Source organism: Nicotiana tabacum, chromosome 23 (genome assembly GCF_000715075.1).
Source record: "Nicotiana tabacum cultivar K326 chromosome 23, ASM71507v2, whole genome shotgun sequence".
NCBI lineage: Eukaryota > Viridiplantae > Streptophyta > Magnoliopsida > Solanales > Solanaceae > Nicotiana > Nicotiana tabacum.
The window spans coordinates 80,490,933-80,505,725 of record NC_134102.1 but is presented as its reverse complement, the minus strand read 5'-3'; the positions used below and the strand labels follow the sequence as shown (position 1 = coordinate 80,505,725).

Sequence of the window (14,793 nt, the reverse complement as noted above, 5' to 3'; positions counted from 1 at the left end):
GTTTCAATTTATGTGAACATATTTCCTTTTTAGTCCGTGCCAAAAAAAATGATCACTTTCCTTATTTGGAAACAATTTACTTTTATGCAATGATTTATAGCCACATAAAATATATGTGCCTCATTTTACACCACAAGTTCAAAAGTCTTCTCTTTTTTTTTTTAAACTCTGTGCCTAGTCAAATGAGTTCACATAAATTGAAACGGAGGGAGTATTATTTTCTTTGTTCAAAGCTCTTATCCTTGTTCATTAGTATTTGGTTACTGTGAGTCCGGATCGAGGGCGGATATATCACTAAGGCTGAAACCATCCTCCTCAACTGGTTTGATAATTTACCCCATCTTTATCAGTTTAATCTAATGTAACTTATCGTTTGTATCGAATTAATCCGCGTATTATTAAAATCACTTACAAATTTAATTGTTATCCATTTTTCAGGGTAAACTAGTCTAAATCTAGGAATTTCTGGTGCATCTCAGTAGGGGTGGGCGTTCGGTCGGTTCAGTTCGTTCGGTCGGTTCAGTTCGGTTTTAAGAAATTCGGTTCGGTTATTTGGTTTTCGGTTTTGTAAAAGTAGTAACCGAAACCGAACTGAAATAAGTTCGGTTCACTTTGGTTTAAGAAATTCGGTTCGGTTTTCGGTTTGAACATTATCATAGTGGGCTCTCTCTATGTAATAATTGGACTGACGAATTTGTTGGTTTTCTTTCAAAATTTCGGTAAATTAGACTGAAACCAATCAAAAATTTGTTGGTTTGCTAATAATTCGGTTTTTCGGTTAACCGAACCAAATAAACTAATAACCGAAATCCGAACCGAAAAACTAAAATTTTAAAATTTTAAACAGAAACCGACCGAAAAAACCGAATAACCGAAACCGAAATAAAAATATTTTCGGTTTGGTCGATTTTTTCGGTTCGGACCGAAATATGCCCAACCCTACATCTCAGTCTTCTTTTCTGTTTCTCTGTCCACATCTACTCTAAATATCTAGTCTTATTTCAACTATTTTGCCTCAATACTTGTACATACTTACTATTATTATCCATTAAGATAGAAAAAGAGAGTAGAGAACTACGACGATCTCCGACGCCGAACTCCGGCGACCTGTAGATAAGGTGAAAAAGGAGTAAACTGGCCGAGAAAATGAAAGGCTGATCTTTAACCAGAAAAGTAATAAAACAATGCAGTTGGATAATTTAAAGAACTTCCCCATTGTAGTAGGCAGTCGATTATAACACTCCGCTAGGGATGGGGCAAGTGTTAGCTGTGGGGTGGGGAATTATCCCAAAGATAATAAAGGGGAATTATTCGAGCTAACTTTTTCTGAAAAGTTTAGCAATTGGGTTGTAAAAAAACGTTAATTTGTTGTAATTTGTGGTTAAAATAAAAATGATTACCAAGAAATTTATTCAAATTGTGTTCTAGATCTGAAATTTTATTAAAGAAATTAAAAAGGTATTAATTAATATTGGTGAAATTATTTGAGTGAAGCTCATAGTAAAATTTGAGATCCATTTGTTGATGTTTTTGACTCATTTGGTGATTAATATGTTTTAGTATAGTACTGTATAATTGTGTATAGGGGTGTTACATATTGATACGAGACTGCTATATTATTTACGGCAAAGGGCCAAATATACTTCTCTATTTTCGAAAATGGTCTAAGAATAACCTTCGTTATACTATTGGGTTATCTATACCCCTGCAGTCATACTTTGAGTTTAAATATACCCCTCATTTAAACGGAGGGACACGTGTCATCGTCTTGTTGGTCAATTCTAAATATCTCCTAATTAATTAAAAAGACCTATTACACATTCCCGAATAATAAATTTTTTTTTTTTTGTAAAAACTAAAATTATTTTTACTAAAAACTGGAAAAAAAAATATTTTTTCCAGATTTTACAAAAAAACTACTTTAGAAAAACTGAAAAATATTTCCTAAAACAATATTTTTGTAAAAACTAAAAAAAAATGAAAAGCAATTTTCTAAAGCAATTAAAAACTAGAAAAAATTGAAAAAAAGAAAATATTTATTTTTTCAGTTTTTACAAAAATATTGCTTTAGAAAATTACTTTTTAGTTTTTTTTTTTCAGTTTAAAAAAAAAGAATTTTAGAAAATATTTTTCAGCTTTTTAAAGCAGTTTTTTCGTAAAAATTGAAAAAAAAATATTTTAATTTTTTTTTTTTTTAGTTAAAAATATTTCAGCTTTTTTCAGTTTTTAATTGCTTTAGAAAATTGCTTTTCAGTTTTTTCTTTCAGTTTTTACAAAAATATTGTTTTAGAAAATATTTTTCAGTTTTTTCAATTTTTAGTAAAAATAATTTCAGTTGTTTCAGTTTTTACAAAAAAAAAATTATTTTTTGGGTATGGGTAATGAGTCTTTTTAATTAATTAGAAGATATTTAAAATTGACCAACAGGACGATGACACGTATCCCTCCGTTTAAATGAGGGGTATATTTGAACCCAAAGTATGACTGCAGGGGTATAGATAACTCAATAGTATAACGATGAGTACTCTTAGACCATTTTCGAAAGTAGAGGAGTATATTTGGCCATTTGCCGTATTATTTATTTGTAAGAAGTGTATAATATTGTATATCGGAGGTATAAGCACTGCTAAAAAAATAATCATGTATACATACATAAACTTTAAAATATGGCTATATAGGTACAATATAGTGTAATATAATGGACCGTATTTCTATGCAATAATATCCCATTAAGGATCGGCTGGGTAAGGAGAAAATAAAGGAAAAAAAGTGGTGAAAAAATAAATAAAGTGAAATGTGAAACGTGGCGGAGTGATTTTGTATTTTTAACGGAATGTTAATTCTAACAAGAATAGAGGGTATTAGGTAGCCTGTAATGTGTGTAAATAAACTTTTCGGACAACTACGTAATACAAGTTATGTATTTATATAATTCGGGTTGGTTCGGGTTTTATCAAAACTAAACCAATTACATCGGTGTTGGCTGGTTCTATCAGTTTTTTTGTCTCATCGATTATTTTGTTAATACGAGTTACAAATATATAGTTTTGAGACTCCAATTATATTTAGTAAGAAACGAACAAATTGACAAACATATAATTTATTAAAATATTCTTATAGGAGAATTTTTTTTATATATGTTAGTTATGTTATTGGTCTAACAATAATATTCATTAATATAAACTTTCAATCTTGACTGAATTTTATATAAGTACACACACACACATACACACACACACACACACATACATACATATATATATATATATATATATATATATATATATATATATATATATATATATATATATATTATTTACCCCTATCAATTATTTCACATACATGTATTGATTGCATCCATTGCTAACACTCCCTTCTTTCTCTAGAATATTACTCCATCTGTCTCAATTAATGTGTCATAGTTCGATTTTAAGATTTAACTTTTAATTAAGACCATGAATTCGGCATAGAATTTTTAGTTTTTTTAAGATAAATTTATATATTTAAGAACTACGTATAAAGTATTATAAGTCATAATAATTAATAAATTAAAATATTTAAAAGACATATAAAAGAATACAGAAAGAAAAACTCATTTGACTCTCGAAATCCAAATTTTACCCTATAAATTGGGATGGTGGTAGTATTTATATTAAAATTGCTCTGCAATTTTATACTTTATTTATGAGAATGTTAATCATCTGGTTTGCAGACTGATCAACGATGATGGACTTCATTTATGTGATGGTGCGTTTCCTTTCCCTTATCACCCTATCCTCTTTTTTATTTTTTCCCCTTAAAGATTTGCAGCTCTCTCCCCAAATTTCTTGTCACAACCCAAAATTCCAACTGAGGGATCGTGATGGCGTCTAACATCGCTTGCTAGACAAGCCGATACTTGACAATAACAAAAGGAAGCAAGACTAACGTATAACTGCGTAATATCATAAATAAGGGTAAAAGCTCCATAGAACATAACAATACGATGCCAAATACTATCTAATTAACTCCCCAAGATCTGGTGTTATAGAGCATATTAGCTACGAAGAGTACTAAATCAATGTCAGAAAAGAAGTACAATAATGTATGATACAATTTGATAGTAATATCTTAAAGGACGGTGACTCCAGAGCTTGCAAATGGGTCTGCAACACTACCTCGAGTCTCCAGAAGTCCAACTAGTCACCCTTTGAACCCTGCAAGGGCCAATGCCTGGAGCTGCACAAGAAGTGCAGAAGTATAGTATGAGTATAATCGACCCAAATGTACCCAATAAGTATCGAGTCTAACCTCGACGAGATAGTGAAGAGGCTATGAAAATACACTTACTTATAAATTTGTGCAAGTAATAAGCAAAAAATAATAAAAATAGAGAGACAGACAAAAGAATAAGTACAAAGAAGAGAACATATAATAAGGTTTATAAAAATAACAACACATCATAACCTTAAGATACAAACACCACAGAAGAGAAACATCAAATAAGAAATAAGCTCAAGCCATCGTATCTATTGCGACACGCAACCCGATCCAATCTCAATACGATTGCAGCGTGCAACCTAGTCCAATCTTAATACCATTGCAACGTGATCGAAAAATAAAATAAAAGAGTAGAAGTGGGCTAGTCCCCGAAAATGCCCGATACTTTAGCGATCGTAGACCACTAAGGAGAGAGGCCAGTCTTACAACTCAGCATAGGACTTAGCTGGGAAGAGACCTTCTTCTTCTCTCCCTGTCGATCTGGGAGCAGCCTTGTCTTTCCCTTTGTACTATTTGTAGTTGATAAAGAATAAGCTTTGAAAGCAGATAGGCCAATGGTAGGGAAGGCTAGCACACATCATTTCTCTAAGAATAAGTGAGTTCCACGACGAACAAACCGATCCAACAAATGTACCATTGCGGCGTGAAACCCGATCTAATCGCAATATCAATCCACATGAAAATACCCAACAAACAACAAATATGACAAAGAGCATAACAGAATACAGTGGAGAAAACAAGTAAGAAAAAATATACCAAGGAAAGGATAAACATGATATGCATTTCAATATTTCAAGAGTTATCTCGCTCATATATCCAATGAGGCTCCAAACATGGCCAAGAACATGTAAGAAATCAATGAGTCTCACAATCCAACATAACATAAGAGAACAACACAAGGATATGGCAAGAACATGAATAAAGCTACTTTTACCCTCATGCTTTAACCTATGACAAACGCATATACATTCATCACCATGTATATGCATCGTCCCAACATATTTAGCACATAATAATTAAGATATTTCCGACCTAATTCCCTCAAATCAAAGTTAACCACGATATTTACCTCCTTCTGGAATAAATCGACAATCCAAGACCGTCTTCCATTTAGAACAAGCCTCCAAACAACCCGAATCTAGTCAAATATTACTCAAATAAGTCAAAACAAGCTTTAAAAATAATCCTAGTATCGAAAAGTGTCACACCCCCAAAACTAGGTGGGACATGATTGGCACTCAACCCTTAACATTCGTTGAGCGAACCCTGTGCTAGTTGTAACATAACTTCCAGCTTAGTGACAAACAAAGTAATATTCTTAAATAATAGTTCTAGCAAGTTGCAATTCTAAAACTGTTTCATAGAATGACAAGTGAACGATAAATCTAAAAATCTTAATACTGACCCAGCAAGTCATGAGCCTCTAGAATCTGATAAAAACTAAAATACGTAGCATACAGAGCATTCCCCGTAAATAGTACAAATGTCTAAAAATAAATAAGAGTCTGAGAAATGTCTGATACCACTAGAATGAATCAATAGAGTCTATCAATTTAATCTAAAATATCTCCTCTAGCCACGTGCCATATTATCAGCATCCTCAATACCTGCCACACAACGTAGTAGGATCAAACGGGCTAAGTACCACCAAACGATACCTAGTAAGTCTCATAAGCTACCTCCTAAAAAGGTGGAGCGAAACCTTGTGGGAAAAATATGGAAGGAAATGGATACACGGGAAATCATATAAATCAAACAAAATTTCATAAACAAGTAATGAGCTAGAAAGTGAAACTTAACATAGAAACTGAGTATACAACTGATATCTGAAAGAGAAACTGCATTTTACAAATACCTTTTTTGGAAAGTCATTACGCATAGTGGTCCTGCGTACATGAGTATCTGAGAACACGCACGGGGGAGTCTCGGACTATCTCCCCAACAAACAATTGGCACTTGCGAGCGTGTGGTGGCTTACCCTGGCATCATGACATCACGCTAGGGGGAGGGGGTTGGCCACTTCTCCCTACTAAATGTGATCACATTAATGCATGAATGAATGTTGAACTAAATACTGAACTGGACGTAAACATCACCAGCAAATGCATATAACAATGGTAATATACGTAGGCATGCAATTTTGTCACCTATTAAGTTGTACAGAATAAGAATAAAATAAACTGAGCATTGAAGCATAACTTACCTCAAAATTACTAGTTCAACTTCGACGTTACGTATCCTCCAAGCAATACTGATTCACAACTTTCAATCTACATATGATAACCGGGTTCAATTTACATCAATACGAGTTCAAAGACTATGAATTTACTCACTTAAGAAGATTGCTAAAGTCCTCTAATTTGTGAATTCTCTGAATATGATTCTCCGGTATACTTGAAAGTTTTATCTAACTACTAGCGGGAAGGGTTATCTCTAATATTTTAATAGTTCTTATCCTTTTCCCAATTCTTAAACCTGGCAGCAAACTCAAATGATTTTTGCCATGATAATATATTAATTATTTTTCCAAATTAACTTCTTGCTAAACTAAGTACAAATTCACCCGAAGCTAAAGGACAATGAAGAGATGTTAACTGTCTCTATTAATTACTAAACAAATAAAAGAAGAGCAAATATCCAGTTCTAAAAAGTCCACATGCGAATCATTCCCTCGCCGAGTTACGACATTTTGACAAATTCACTTAATGACTATTTTTGATGATCTTGTCAAGTAATAATCAAGTTCCACTATAACTCCTTATAAACTTAAATTCTTAATTATTATTATTATATTTTTTACCACCATTATCATTGAATTTCTAAAATCTGTGTGAGTTAATTTATGAACCATATTGTAGGGATGAACTAGATATCATACCTGATTACTAAATAGGTTGTGAAAGAATCTTCACTAGTACTCTCCAGCTTTACTTGTTCACGTTAGATGAGAGATTGGGAAGAAGGAATATGTTTTATTTTATTTGTTTTTCCAAACCCTATTCATAAGCTATCCAAAGTCAAGTATCTTGGCCCAGCAATAGCCCATTTTCTTATAAGCCCGTTAGTACCAAAATTCTAAGTTTAACAACTCACGGAGCTTTACATTCTCTCCCGGTAAAAAACATTCGTCCCCAAATGTCATCTTGTGATTATTATTAGGTCTGTGATTGACCTTAGGCCTTATGCCATATTCACTTTTCCCTTAGAAACCGAAATTTGGCTAACCTCGAAACTTTTGAAAAAGATCGGCAGAGTTTCCTCTGTAACTGGAGCTATCCAAAATTTTCAACATGTCCAAACAACCCAGCAATAACATTTCGCGCCTTCAACTACTCAATCCAATGATATACAATATCAAGGCACACCGGTATACCCACCAAAGCTATTGTACATCACTATAAGTACAAATATCATATAACTTCACAATCTAAATATTTTAAAGCTTAAAATGAATTATGTACCTGAAATCTCGAACAAATAGGGATACTTTTCCTTTATGGCTTCCTCGGGCTCGTAGCTTCCTCAACTGAATGGTTTCTCTAAATTACTTTTACCGAAGCAACGTCTTTGTTTCGATGTGTACGAACCTGCCTGTCTACTATAGCTAGAGGGACCTCCTTATATGTCAGAGTATCATAAACCTCTATCTCTTGTCTATCAAGTACATGACTCAGAGGAGGTACAACTATAGAATTACCCGTGGATGCTGCCTGAGTGGTTGGAGCCTTCCCTGGAGCTTGTCCAAGCTGTGGATAGTCTCTCGTAATATGACCCGGATCGTGGAAGTGGAAACAACCTTTATGACCCAAAAAGCATTTCCTTAGATGTCTTTTGCTGCACGAAGGTCATATAGTATAGGAGAACCGAGGTTGACCCTGACTAGTTGAACTTTGCCCCTGAGGGGCCTGACCCTTACTATGTTGGCCATGTCTGAGTGGAGCTGAATAATGAGATGAGTGAGCTGTTGATTGAATGTGAGCTGAATGATTATTATTCTTACCCCAACTGAAAATCCACTATAACTACATGTTGTTCTAGCCTTCTTGTTATTATTTCTAGCTTCCCTGACAATTTTATCAAAAGCCTCCTTATGCGTAGGGATATTGACAACCTGAAGATAAGTCTTATCATCCTAATGTGAAGTCATATCTTTTCCATATGTGGATTCAAGCCTTCAATGAACCTTCTCACTTTTTCTTTCTCTGTCGGTATCAAATTAGGTGCATACTCTGCCAAATTTGTAAATTCCATCTCATAGTCAGTCACTGACATGGTACTCTGTTTAAGATGTTCGAACTAACGCCGGAGCTCATCCATCTGACTGCTAGGCAAAAATTTGGCCTTGAAAGCTTCTTTGAACTGTGGCCAAGTAAGTGGCGGTAATATAGAATCTCTGTCCTTCTTGTAACCTCTCCACCATTGTCTTGCTGCACCCTTTAATCGAAACCCAATCAATTCTATGGCTTGTGTTTCACGACAACTCAAAGAAACAAATATTTCCTCTATCTCTTCCAAAAATAACATTGGTTTATCTGTACCATTATAAGTAGGAGGTTTTAATCTCAGAAAGGCATGTGGATCAATTCTTCCTGTTGGTAACTGCACTGGCTGGGCAATATTTGTAGGGATAGCCGTTAGTGGTACCTCAAGTGGAGTTTGAAAATCATCTCTTATAACCTCTGCATCTCAATCATGAGGTTCCTTAGGAGGAGCATGAACGAGTGCATCCCTACCATTAGCCGAAAGGGCTAGGGACTCCAGAAAGTCAAAAATTCTGTCAATTTAATCATCCTGCTGATGTGGTTGATTCGCCTTGAGTGGGTTAGGAGGGGTGTGATTTCAATGTGATCATTAACAACCTACTGAGGTGGAGCCTGTTCCTGTCTAGTGGCCCTACCACGAGCCTGATTACCTATGGCATATCCACCTCTACCCCTAGCATTTTGACCTCTACCTCTACCTCTGGCACGTCCTCTAACTGCAGCTGGTGCTATTGGTGCGGTCTGCACATGTGGTGCATCTTCTTGATGATTAGCAACTGGTATCCCAACATTATTAGCACCAGAGGATGAAGTAGATCTTGTTCTAACCACCTTTTTCGCTGAAACGAGAGATGAATGAGTGTTAGAATTTTGAAACGTTTAGCTCTAACGCACGATATGAGAATCAAATAAAATATTTTCTAACATGCCATTCGGCCTCCCAAATATAAGTATGGTGCATAAGATATCCATAATTAAGACTCTGCTAAACATGGATCATGTCTCCCTAGGACTCCCTAAATCTGGATGCTCTAATATCACCTTGTCACACCCCCAAAACTGGGTGGGACGTGATTGCCACTCAACCCTTACTATTCGTTCAACGAACCTTGTACTAGTTGTAACATAACTTCCAGCTTAATGACAAACAAAGTAATATGCTTAAATAATAGTTCTAGCGAGTTGAAATTCTAAAACTGTTTGACAAAATGATAAGTGAATGATAAATTTCAAAATCTTAATACTGACCCACTAACAAGTCATGAGCCTGTAGAATCTGATAAAAACTGAAATACATAGCCTACGGGGCATTCTCCGAAAATAGTATAAATGTCTAAAAATAAATTAGAGGCTGAGAATCGCCCGCTACCACTAGAATGAATCAATAGAGTCTGTCAATTAAATCTAGAACATCTCCTCTAGCCACGTACCCCGTTATCAGCATCCTCAATACCTACCACACAACGTAGCAGGCTTAACGGGCTAAGTACCACCAAAAGATACCTAGTAAGTCTCGTAAGCTATCTCCTAAAAAGGCGGAGCGAGACCTTCTGGGAAAAATGTGGAAGGAAACGGATACACGAGAAATCATATAAAATTTCATAAACAAGTAATGAGCTAGAAACTGAAACTTAACATAGAAGCTGAGTATATAACTGATATCTGAAATTGAAACTGCATTTTATAAATAAATTTTTGGAAAAGCATTACGCATAGTGGCCCTGTGTCATGAGTATCTGGGAACACACACGGGGGAGTGTCGGCCTATATCCCCAACAAACAATTGGCACCTGCGAGCATGGGGAGGGTAACCCTGGCATCATGTCACTCATGCTGGGGGAGGTTGGCCACTTCTCCCTACTGAATGTGATCACATTAATGCATGAATGAATGTTGAACTGAATATTGAACTAAACGTAAACATCACCAACAAATGCATTTAACAGTGGTAATATACGTAGGCATGTAATTCTGTCACCTATAAAGTCGTACCAAATAAGAATGAAGTAAACTGAGTATTGAAGCATAAGAAGTCGTGGATTAGATTTATCTAACAAAAGAAGTACGAGGATTCTAATAGAACTCACTACTAGGAGAGTATGCCTCAACTTACCTCAAAATTGCTAGTTCAACTTCGACGTTATGTATCCTCCAAGCTATACCGATTCACAACTTTCAATCTACATATGATAACCGGGTTCAAGTTACATCAATACGAGTTCAAAGACTATGAATTTACTCACTTAAGAAGATTGCTAAAGTCCTCTAATTTCTGAATTCTCCGAATATGATTCTCTGGCATACTTGAAAGTTTTATCTAACTACTAGCGGGAAGGGTTATCTCTATTATTTTAATAGTTATTATCCTTTTTCCCAATTCTCAAACCTGGCAGCAAACTCAAATGATTTTTGCCATGGTTATATATTTTGTTTTCCAAATTAACTTCTTGCTAAACTAAGTACAAATTCACCCAAAGCTAAAGGACAATGAAGAGATGTTAACTATCTCCATTAATTACTAAACAAATTAAAAAAGAGCAAATATCCAATTCTAAAAAGTCCACATGCGAATCAATCCCTCGCCGAGTTACGACATTTCGATAATTTCACTTAATGACTATTTTTGATGATCTTCTCAAGTAGTAATCAAGTTCAACTCTAATTCCTTATGAACTTAAATTCTTAATTTTTTTTTATTATTATTATTATTATTATTATTATTATTATTATTATTATTATTATTATTATTATTATTATTATTATTATTATTATTATTATTATTATTATTATTATTATTATTATTATTTTACACCGATACGATTGAATTTCTAAAATCTGTGTGAGTTAATTTATGAACCATATTGTAGGGATGAACTAGATATCATACCTGATTACTAAATAGGTTGTGAAAGAATCTTCACTCTCCAGCTTTTCTTGGTCACGTTAGATGAGAGATTGGAAAGAATGAATACGCTTTTATTTTATTTTATTTTTCAAACCATATTCGTAAGCTATCCAAAGTCAAGTATCTTGCCCCAACACTAACTCATTTTCTTATAAGCCCGTTAGTACCAAAATTCTAAGTTTAACAACTCACGGGACTTTACAAAAAGTTTTGATCTTTAACATATTTGGAAATGTCAACAAAATGTTAACCCGGGTCCAGTTGGTCGAAATTGAAATCAAGACTAAATCCCGACTATCCATTCAACTCCGAGTCCAAATATGTAATTTGTTTCGAGATTCGACTTCAAATAATGGTCTATATATCTGAATTATAAATCTTAAGCTTCCACCAAAAAATTCTATATCTACTCAATGAAATCCTAGATTTAGGGATAAAACTTCTATGAAAAGTAATGAATACTAATCTAATACAAGCTAAAGTTACTAAACCTAGAATTTGGGAAGAAACTTTTCTCCAAAATCGCCTCCTTATGTAGTCTATGTCTCAAAAGTGGAAAAGAATGAGCTAATCTCAAAATCCCTAATTTTTATTCAAGCCGCAGATGTTGCAATTGCATACTATTGTTCGCAATTGCGTAGCTCGCAAATGTGAGCCATTGGTCTCTATTGCGAAGAGGCACCTGAGCCACTATAGTCGCAAATGCGACACTCGGTTCGCAAATGCGATCCCGGCTTTGTAATTGTGAAGCTTGCCTTCTTTTCCTAGACTTTACAAATGCAAGGTTTAATTCGCAACTGCGGTCCTCACATTTGCAACCAGCTCATCACAATTGCGATAACTACAACACCGGTAATGGAAATTTATTAAAATTAGCCCGAAACCTATTTGAAATTCACCCGAGCACTTCAGGCCCCATTCCAAACAACCATACAAGTATATAGACCTCACACACACTCTCTCATAAGCTCAAAACACTAAAACAATATCAAAAGTCAAGAATCAAACATCAAAAACTCAAAGATTTTCAAGTGTTCATAAGTTCAAATTCTAACTTTTAACAATAAGTGCCGAAACGGCCGCGGGTCACCCGAGACCTAAAAAATACATACGTACAAGTCCAAAATCATGATATGAATCTACCGAAATCGTCAAGATACTGATCCGAATTCATTTATCAAGAATATTGACCGTGGTCAACTCCAACAATTTTAAAGTTTAAAAATCAAGATTTTTGTGTGAAGACACATCTTAAATTTTCAAAAATTGAAACGCACCATGTATACAAGTCATAAATCATCAAATGAAACTATTCAAGGTCGCAAATTATGAAACAGAAAGCTAGAACTCAAAATGACCTATCAGGTTGTTATATTCTCCACATCTAAAAAGGAAATGTCCGTCCTTGCACGAACATAGAAATGTACCTAAACTGAAAAATAGATGCAGATATCTACTCCTCATATTGGACTCAGATTCCCAAATAATTTTCTCAGTCGGTTGCCCTTTCCAAAGAATTTTCACAGAAGAAATATCCTTAGATCTCACCTTTTGAACCTGTCGATCTATAATAACTATTAGTTCTTCCTTATAAATCAAATTCTTATCAAGTTGCACTGAAGTCCAGAACGTAAAACTTATCTTCATAATATTTCAGGAGCATAGAAACATGAAATATTGGATGAACTCATGAAAGACTATGAGTCAAGTAAGCCAATACGCAACTTCCCCAAATCTCTCTAATACTCAAAAGGACCAATCAACCTCGAGCTTAACTTGTCCTTCTTCCCAAATCTCATTACACCCTTCTTAGGCGAACGTTTCAAAAGTACCTTCTCACCTTTCCTAAAAGCCATATCACGGAATTTTCTTATCCGCATAACTCTTCTTCCTACTATGCGCTGTCCGAAGAGGCTCCTAAATCAACTTCACCTTCTCCAAATCATCATGAATCAAATTCGTACACAACATCCTAGCCTAACCATGCAAACCAACCAATAAGAGTACACTATCTCCTACCATGTAAAGTCTCATACGACGCCATCTGAATGTTGGAATGGTAATTGTTGTTGTAGACAATCTCCGCAAATGGTAGGAACTGATCCCAATGACCTCCAAAATCATAAAACACGCCCTCAAAATATCCTCAAGGATTTGAATGGTCCACTCGGACTGCCTATCCATATGCAAGTGAAATGAAGTGCTCAGCTCCACCCGCGTGCCAAACTCTCGCTGAACAACTCTATAAAAGTACAATGTGAGATGAGTGCCATGGTCCGGAATGAAAGATATGGGCACACCACGCAAACAAACAATCTATCTAATGTAGATCTGAGTCAACCTCTCTGAAGTATAAGAAGTCATCCCAGAATAAAATGTGCAGATTTTGTCAATCTATCCATAGTGACCCTAAAAACATCAAACTTCCTCAAAGTCCATGGTAACCATACGCCAAAGTCCATAGTAATGTGCTCCCACTACAACTCCACCTGATTTATGATGCTCTTCGTGACACCTGGATGAATAGTATAACAAAAACTATGAGCCTCCTCAAGGATCATCTTTCTAAAACCATCAACATTAGGAATACAAATCCGACCTAAAGTCGTAATATGCTACCATCCCCAATCACCACCTTCTTCGTACCACCTCGCTGCACTGTGTCCTTTAACACCAACAATTATGAATCATCATACTGGTGAGCCTTAATACGCTTAAACAAGGACGACAACGTAATAATACATGCAAGAACCATACTAGGCTCAGAAATATCTAATCTCACATATTTGTTAGCCAAGACCTGAACATCCATAGCCAATGGCCTCCTGATACAATATGAGATAAATAAAATAGCAGAATATAAAAATAACAATAATCAAAGCAACAATAATGATAGGTTTGATTAAAATAATCAAAACTAGTCTGAATAATGAGATATAGAAGAAACTCTAGAACCCTAAGTGAACGTCTCAAGCAACAATCGAAATACTATTCGATCGCCTCCCAAGAAAGATAAATTAGACACCTTAGATATAAAGAAAGGAGAATAGATTACCCTCAAGAACCCAAGTCATGAAAATAGGTAATCCAAAATCGAACTCGAAACAAAAGGTTCCCAAATCTCTCTCAAGAGTTTTCTTATGTCAAAATATGCTAAGTGGCTAAATAAACAACTGTAGGCAATTATAAATACTCAATAGGTAAAATAGGAAGAGTTTCAAAGTTAATTTAAAAAAGAACTCGCCAGGCCAAGCCGTAGCCTCAACCGTAACCCCAACCGTAACATACATCTGAACCGTGATGAATTTCAGAAGCTTATTTTCTTCAACTTTTCAGGCCTCTCTTGAACCGTAGCCAACGGTTGGT

At 35.0% G+C, this 14,793-nt stretch overlaps 1 long non-coding RNA gene across 2 annotated transcripts; it reads right to left on the bottom strand.

The window, feature by feature from the left end:
• Window positions 1–3,944: 3,944 nt before the first annotated feature.
• On the bottom strand, window positions 3,945–7,220 carry LOC142177563 (uncharacterized). 2 transcript variants are annotated; one of them, XR_012706103.1, is made up of 4 exons: window positions 7,139–7,220; window positions 6,464–6,530; window positions 6,116–6,289; window positions 3,945–4,218 (listed from the first exon to the last, which is right to left on the bottom strand). It is a non-coding gene; the product is annotated as an uncharacterized LOC142177563 (long non-coding RNA). The 2 variants fall into 2 exon arrangements; XR_012706104.1 differs by having other exon boundaries at window positions 6,116–6,286.
• Between the last annotated feature and the right edge of the window lie 7,573 nt (window positions 7,221–14,793).